The sequence below is a fragment of the Abramis brama genome, assembly GCF_963993115.1.
Source record: "Abramis brama genome assembly, chromosome: 21".
Classification (NCBI taxonomy): domain Eukaryota; kingdom Metazoa; phylum Chordata; class Actinopteri; order Cypriniformes; family Leuciscidae; genus Abramis; species Abramis brama.
This window is the reverse complement of record NC_139983.1, coordinates 28,471,299-28,478,423: the sequence shown is the minus strand read 5'-3', so window position 1 is coordinate 28,478,423 and position 7,125 is coordinate 28,471,299.

Here is a 7,125-nt window from a genome sequence, read left to right as displayed (position 1 = left end):
GCATCTTTACATTCAAGAAATGTTCTTTAGGGATTGGTAGAAGGTTATGAGAATGAACAACATCACAGATAATAATAAAAAGGTATATTTCAAAGTCTTTTTTACTTTTGGTATTCACAATATGAAAATCTTGCAATCATGTTGATTACCTGTATGTACTGTATATTAAATTTATATCCATCCATTCATTCATTCTCCAAACCGCTTGTCCTATGTAAGGTCGTGGTAATACTGCAACCAATAGAAACACATCACAAAGAACATATTTTCTTTTGGTTCCTTTTAAATAAATAGAAAAAGTATGTCTTTAGACAGAAAAACCATTGGCTGTCCCTACCAGCATAACTGACCCTCCATCATCAAGATAAGACTGTCTTCTGTTTTACTGCACAGCCTTCTATTCAAAACGGGCTTGTGCTTGATTACTCTCAGTTCAAAACTAAACATGAATGATTGGAGCACTTTTATGCCCCATGTCATTTTGACATACAGTCCTATTCCGGCTCATTATTGCTGCCTGCTGGGAATGCTTTTTAGGCTATTGTCAGAGCTTTACTGGTATGGTGAATTGTCTAGAAGGGACAATAGCTTTCAGGCATGCAAATGGTATGTTTGTCATATGTAGCATAAAATGTCTCACTTGGAAAGGCTGTATTAGAGCATAAAAGCAACCCTGCAGAAACAGACAAAGACAATTGCAAATTAATGATCTAAAAGAGGTTTCCATTGTTTGTACAAATCTCTCCAATACTGACATAAATCTGATGTTCATGTGGCACAGCACACTTCTTTCTTTCTTTCTTCTATGTTTTTTATATTCAACAATATGTTATTGTATAATTTGTTGTATCTCATTTAACAAAGAGTTGACAACATCAAGCTTAGTTTATTTATATTTTTTATATAAAAGTACTTTTAATAAAAAAGAAATGGGATCAGGACATGAAGCATTCCAGAATCGAACCTGCATCACCCAAGAACCAGAGCTCAACATATCTCTGTATATGCGTTAATCAGTGTTCCATGGTTCTCAATACAACGTGTTCCTGGATCAACATCTTTGTTGATCCTGGAACAACATTCCAAGTTTAGAATATCAAGTTTAGGCTTAAAACCAGGGTTAGGTTCTTCTAGATCAGTGTTATTCGCCTGTCATTTCCCTCTGATATTAGTGATAACTTACGGTTAGGGATATGGTTAGGACTACACTTTTGGACAGAAATGTTGTTCCAGGATCAACAAAATACGTTGACCCAGGAACATGTTGCTCTTGGCAAGATAATGGTGGCCTTCTAATAACATAATATTGATTGTTTGAACACTAATCCATAGGTGTTCAGAAGTACAAATATTACTTTTAGTTATTTTGTTCTATGTAGGGTTGCATAGTTCATCGATGACACACACAGATATAAATACTTTCACACTCACACCGGACAATTTAGTGTATCCAAATCATCTATGCTGCATGTCTGAAGGGATTGTGGGGGAATCAGAGCACCAGCACAGGGAGAACATGCAAACTCCACACAGAAAGGCCTCATGGGACTCAAACCTTGGATCTTCTTGCTATGAGGCGAGATCAGTCCACGTGGAACTGAGTTTTTTCTTCATAATGTTCCTTTTGAGGTTTTGAAATCCAGGCCATTTTCTGAAGGCCACCACTGAGAATATAAATTGCTTGAAACTAAAATTTCCATCCTTGGCCACATGCTGTCTCTCAAGGTTCAGACTGCATCATGGCAGGATATGTGCACGTCTTCAAATGAAGCCTCTCCTGCCCTCTTCAGGACTGATGGCAATATTAGAAGTGCTCAAAGAAAATCAATTTCAGCTAAAGGTCCTGCGCTGCCAATCACATTCCATTATACTGGAACTGAGAAGAGCACATGTCCAGTTACATTTCAGAGTGTGAATTATCTGGAACTTGACCACCAGATTTTTACTTCACTTCCATTAAAGGCTTTTTGGATCCACAACTTTGATCTCTCCTGCCAAGTACTAGCAATTACAGTTTTTTTATTTGTTCAATTTTTCCACCAACGCTGCCCATCAACCAGACTCCAGGCCGTTACTGTTCTGTTAAGTTAAAGACTGAAATGAGTTTCTGACATTCTCTGTCTTCACATTTCACAAGAATGGCACCACTCCGGTTATTCCCACAGCAGAGGTGCTGGGTTCACATGGGACCTGAGGCAAATTACATATTTTCCACACTGCCATTACAGTCACATACAGCTGAAAAAGCTGGATATTTCTTCCACCTGACTTCTAACTCTATAAGCAGAGTTCAGGAAAATAGTGTGGTTTCTAGTGTGCATGATTTCTCACTGCTGCAAGTCGTTTCTATCTATCTGTATTGCCAGAGACCCTCATTAATAGTTTAAAAGGTTTTTCCTATAATGCACATTCCACGCAGTAGCTGATAGCCTCAGGTGACCTTAGAAGAGGAATGCAATTATAGGGGAGAGGTAACGCTCTATTGTTTCTGAAGGCTCACTCTGTCTCTCATGCTCTGTGTGAGGTTAAGTTTAGCCACAATATACTCTTTCATATTACTGTACAGTACTGATGTAGTGACAACACTCTGTACTTCTACATTTTACACAGGAATAAGTATAAAATATCTATCACTTTTCCTGAATCATAAAGTAGACGATACTACGTCTACTGCGATACTAGCGCTTGCAATTCACCATCTTGCTGATAGGTTGCTAAGGTGTTACAATATATTTTTTTGATATTCAAAAAATAAAATAATTTTTTCCTCAGTTTCCCCTATGTCCCCTAAGCTTCCTCATGTCTGGTTAGTTAGAGCTGTGAGAGTAAACCTCACTCCCCTGATCCCAAGAGGCACACTAGAGATTGCGGCCTTCAGCATCCTTGTTAGCACCCGCCTCCCATGCCAGAGACGCCAGTTTGAGTCCCGCTCAGAGAGGGTCATGTAGGACCAGAGGGGTTACACTTACATCATTGTAGTTTGTCTGCTTATCTTCCTTAAGTCTTCTCAACTTTATTACTGTATGTCTTTTCAGTTTCCTTATGTTCAGCTTCCTAATGTCCCCTATTCATGCTTATATTCTTTTTGCTTCCTTGCTGTATTCAGAATACTATATACAGAATATTCATATAGCTTTCTTGTCTGCTCAGCTTCCTTAAGTCTCTACAGTATAAACAGTGATGCACCAACTATAACAGAATGTCCCCTTAGTTTCCTCATGTCCTTTTAGCTTCCTAATGTCCTCTTAGCTTCCTCAAGAACCTTCAGCTAATGTCCTTTCAGCTTCATTAGGTCAGCTCAGCTTCCCCATGTCCCCTCAACTTCCTTATGTTGTTTCAGCTTCATTACATCTCCACAGCTTCCTAATGTCCCTTACCTCCGCTGTGCCCATTCAGCTTTCCTCTGATTTTTTCGAAAGTTCCATCACATTTTTATGTGCTTGTAGCGTCCTTTCGCTTTCTCGTCAGTGGATAAAAGCTGGTAACATGGAGAGCAAGTAAACAATGTTCATTTACATATACTATCGACTCTGTAACAGTACAAAGCGGGCTGAAAATCTGAGAAGTTACACTTTAAGTTTGCTCAACCTCTTCAAGTCCATGCAGCTTCCTTTCAGTCAGCAGTGAGAAAAGATGTTTCAGTGAGGATGCTATGCAGTAATTCACTGGAGGTTTCTTTGGAGGAAATTGTTCATTCTAATAAATTGGTTTCGGTTGAAACTGTTTGTTTGAGCCCATCAGCAGCTAAACTCACTCCACTTTGTCTGCTATTTCATGCGTATTCATTCCAGTCGCCATATGTACAGTATGTGCTCCCTGAAGACTACAAAGAAGCAGAGCCCTGAAATTAGAACAGCAAACAGAACGAGCTTCCCGGAGTGTCCTCCAGTGCTAAATCTAATATTGCAAGATAATTATCATGGATTTTTTACAGCATGCTGAGCACATTTGTCCTAAAGGGGAATCTGTCAGCGTTTCTGCAGATGGAATTTGTATTTTATTTGCTCATGGTAAAATTGTCATATACAACAGGAGGATTAAAACAATCACCCAGTTTTATAGTTAGAGGAATAGGCCATATAAAAATGAATGCATGAGCAGAGATGCAGATACAGACAGGGAAACAGATTCAGACGGGATTCATAAATGACAGGCTTGAAAATGAGCTGATATTTCCTTGTAAGAAATTTTGGATGTAATTCAAAGCAAATTTCCTTTCTAGAGGGATGATGGAAAAGTGATTTACTTTGTCTCTAAGGGAAAATTTACACCTCTGAGGGTTGGCGATTTTGAACAGTACAGATGGCATTTGGTAAATGGCAAAAGATGGTCCAATTCATTTCTCAGATCACACGCATCGCAAATTCAATTTGAATACCAGATTTATGGCAACAGATGTGCGAGAACGATAGATGCTGTAGATGATCAAAATTCTTTTGCCAGTTGTTCCCACAGTGGCATGATCTCTAATTATGGTTATTTTTACAGCATTGTCCATCACATAGAATTATCCGGTTTCATTTAGAAACATTTAGTCAAGGGTTAAAAAGAAAAAAGAATGAAAAGATTGTGAGATATCAGTTTGGGGCAGGATAACTACACCCATAGGAGGTCTATAATACCTGGAGAAAACTGTTAGCAAATTCTGAGAAAATACTGAGGGGAGGTTGAAAGACTTTGTAGAATAGAAGGGACATCTAAGGTCAGTGCAAAAGCTTTATCCCTGTAGCAGTAGAGCATGGCATTAGCAACACCAAGGTCATGGGATTGATTCCCAGATAACCGATAAAATGTATCTTGAATTCATTGTAATATGGTTTGGATAAAAGCATTTGCCAAATGTGTAGGATTTTAAAGAAAATGTGTAGGATTTGAAAGTCTACATTAAGACTGCAGTTTGAATTTGTTTGATTTGAACCATAAAAACCTCTCACTTGGAGAGCAAATTGATGCATGAGGCATCCAATGCAATTATTAATTATATAAACCGATATAAATTTTATAATTGTATTTATAAAAGAAATATGTTATATATAAATCTGCAAACCTTACCTGTACATTTAAGGCAACAACTGCAGTAATGCTTTTGTTTGGTTAAAATAATCTATTGCCATGTGACTATTTTCCCAAGTGCATTCATTAAACAGTGTCCTTTAATCAGATCCGACCTGATCTGTGGGCCTAGTTATAGCCTAAATCAAATTTAGTCTTAATTAACAGACCTGCCACATCAACTACCCATTACCTTCCTCCTTAACCGGAGGAAGCTGAGCAGCTGTTGAGGGCCCTGAAAGCTTTTTCACGTAAAACCGAATGACAGAATGAACATAAAGATGGAAGGTATCACCATGAGGTCACGCTAGCCTTTCCCTCGTTTTATTGATAATTGTACATGCCTAGAAAAGGTCAGTCAAGAGCATGCAAGAAGGGAAAAAAATGTGCAATTTAAATTAAAAGGCAGAAATGAAAAATAAGCATACTGCATATTGTAGTGCTAATCTATACCAACAAAATGTCAAACATACTGTCTTCTTACTTGAGTAAACAAATGCATAATGCATATACTGCTTTATCAGCACAATTTATTGGCCCGATGACTTTTCTATGAAGCGGATCTATAAAGTTCTCATCTCATGTGTTCTAAACCATATAAAATGTTGAAGGAAATTAGATGGCAAAGTCTGCAGGATCAATAAAGACATTGTTTGCCACTGTTCACTGATCTGATGAGAGCTGTCCTGTAGGGCAGGCCGCAGGGCTAAACTGCTCACATGTATAATGAGTCAGACCTTTCTAGGCTGTTAAATCCAGAGGACCCGTTTTTGATAGAGAAAGCACTGACCAAATTTTCTGCTTAATTAAATTTAACATTCATCCTCACATGGGAAAAAAAAAAGAATGAGACATAATGAAAAAGAGACTGGAAAGCAAAAGATGAGAGCTCATGAAAATTTACAGCGTGATACTTCAGCCTATAGAAGCAAATGCTACGCTCCCCTTGTTGAGTTGTTACAAAGGTTTTAGCGTCAGCAGATTATTTCAGAATGAAGAAATAATTTTGTGTAAGTACAATGTTCTTTTTTTTCTGTGGAAAAATGCAACATGGGATAAGGTTCAGAAATATAATTTTATTGATTCTGATTAATGATAATTGAATAGGCAGGTGGGTCGTTTTTATTAAAGTGAGATTGCTTTAGAATGTCATCCAAAGAGAGTAAGACATTTCCCTCAAGCTAAAGAATCATTATTACAACCCAATTGCAATGAGAGTTAATTCCCGCTGCAATCGCAAGACTTTCAATGCATGAGCTACTTTAGAGAAATTAAGCTGTTTTAGAGTTATATTTAATTTGTCTTCAATCAAGGATTCATCTATCAAGGCAAAACCTGTAAATTAGAGAAAATGTGGGCTGGAGTAATTTAGTTTCTTTGATTTAATGCTTTGTACAAGATTTCCCAGTTGAAAACGTGATGCTTTGAAGTGCATACTCCTTCAGTGAACACTGGTTGGCAATATAACCATCCTGAGCATTATTACTTTTTTTATTACCATGTGATGTCTAATTCAGTCATATAGAGCAAAAAAAATTAAATTGAGGCAATGACAAAAATGTATTATTTGACTATAGAAATAAAAAAATAAAAATACATATGTGTTTGACTCAAAGGCAAATAAGTGGATGGATGGATGGACAAAAAAATATGGATGGATGAATGGACGAACAAATAAACAAATTATGGATGGATGGATGGATGGATGGATGGATGGATGGATGGATGGATGGATGGATGGACGAACAAACAAACTAACAAATTAAGGGTGGATGGATGGATGGATGGATGGAAGAACAAACAAACAAATTAAGGATGGATGGATGGATGGATGGATGGATGGATGGATGGATGGAAGAACAAACAAATTAAGGATGGATGGATGGATGGATGGATGGATGGAAGAACAAACAAATTAAGGATGGATGGATGGATGGATGGACGAACAAACAAACTAACAAATTAAGGGTGGATGGATGGATGGACAAACAGTTGAACAAACAAACAAATTAAGGCTAGATGGATAAAAAAACAAACTAAGTATGGATGGATGATGGATGAACAAACAAATTA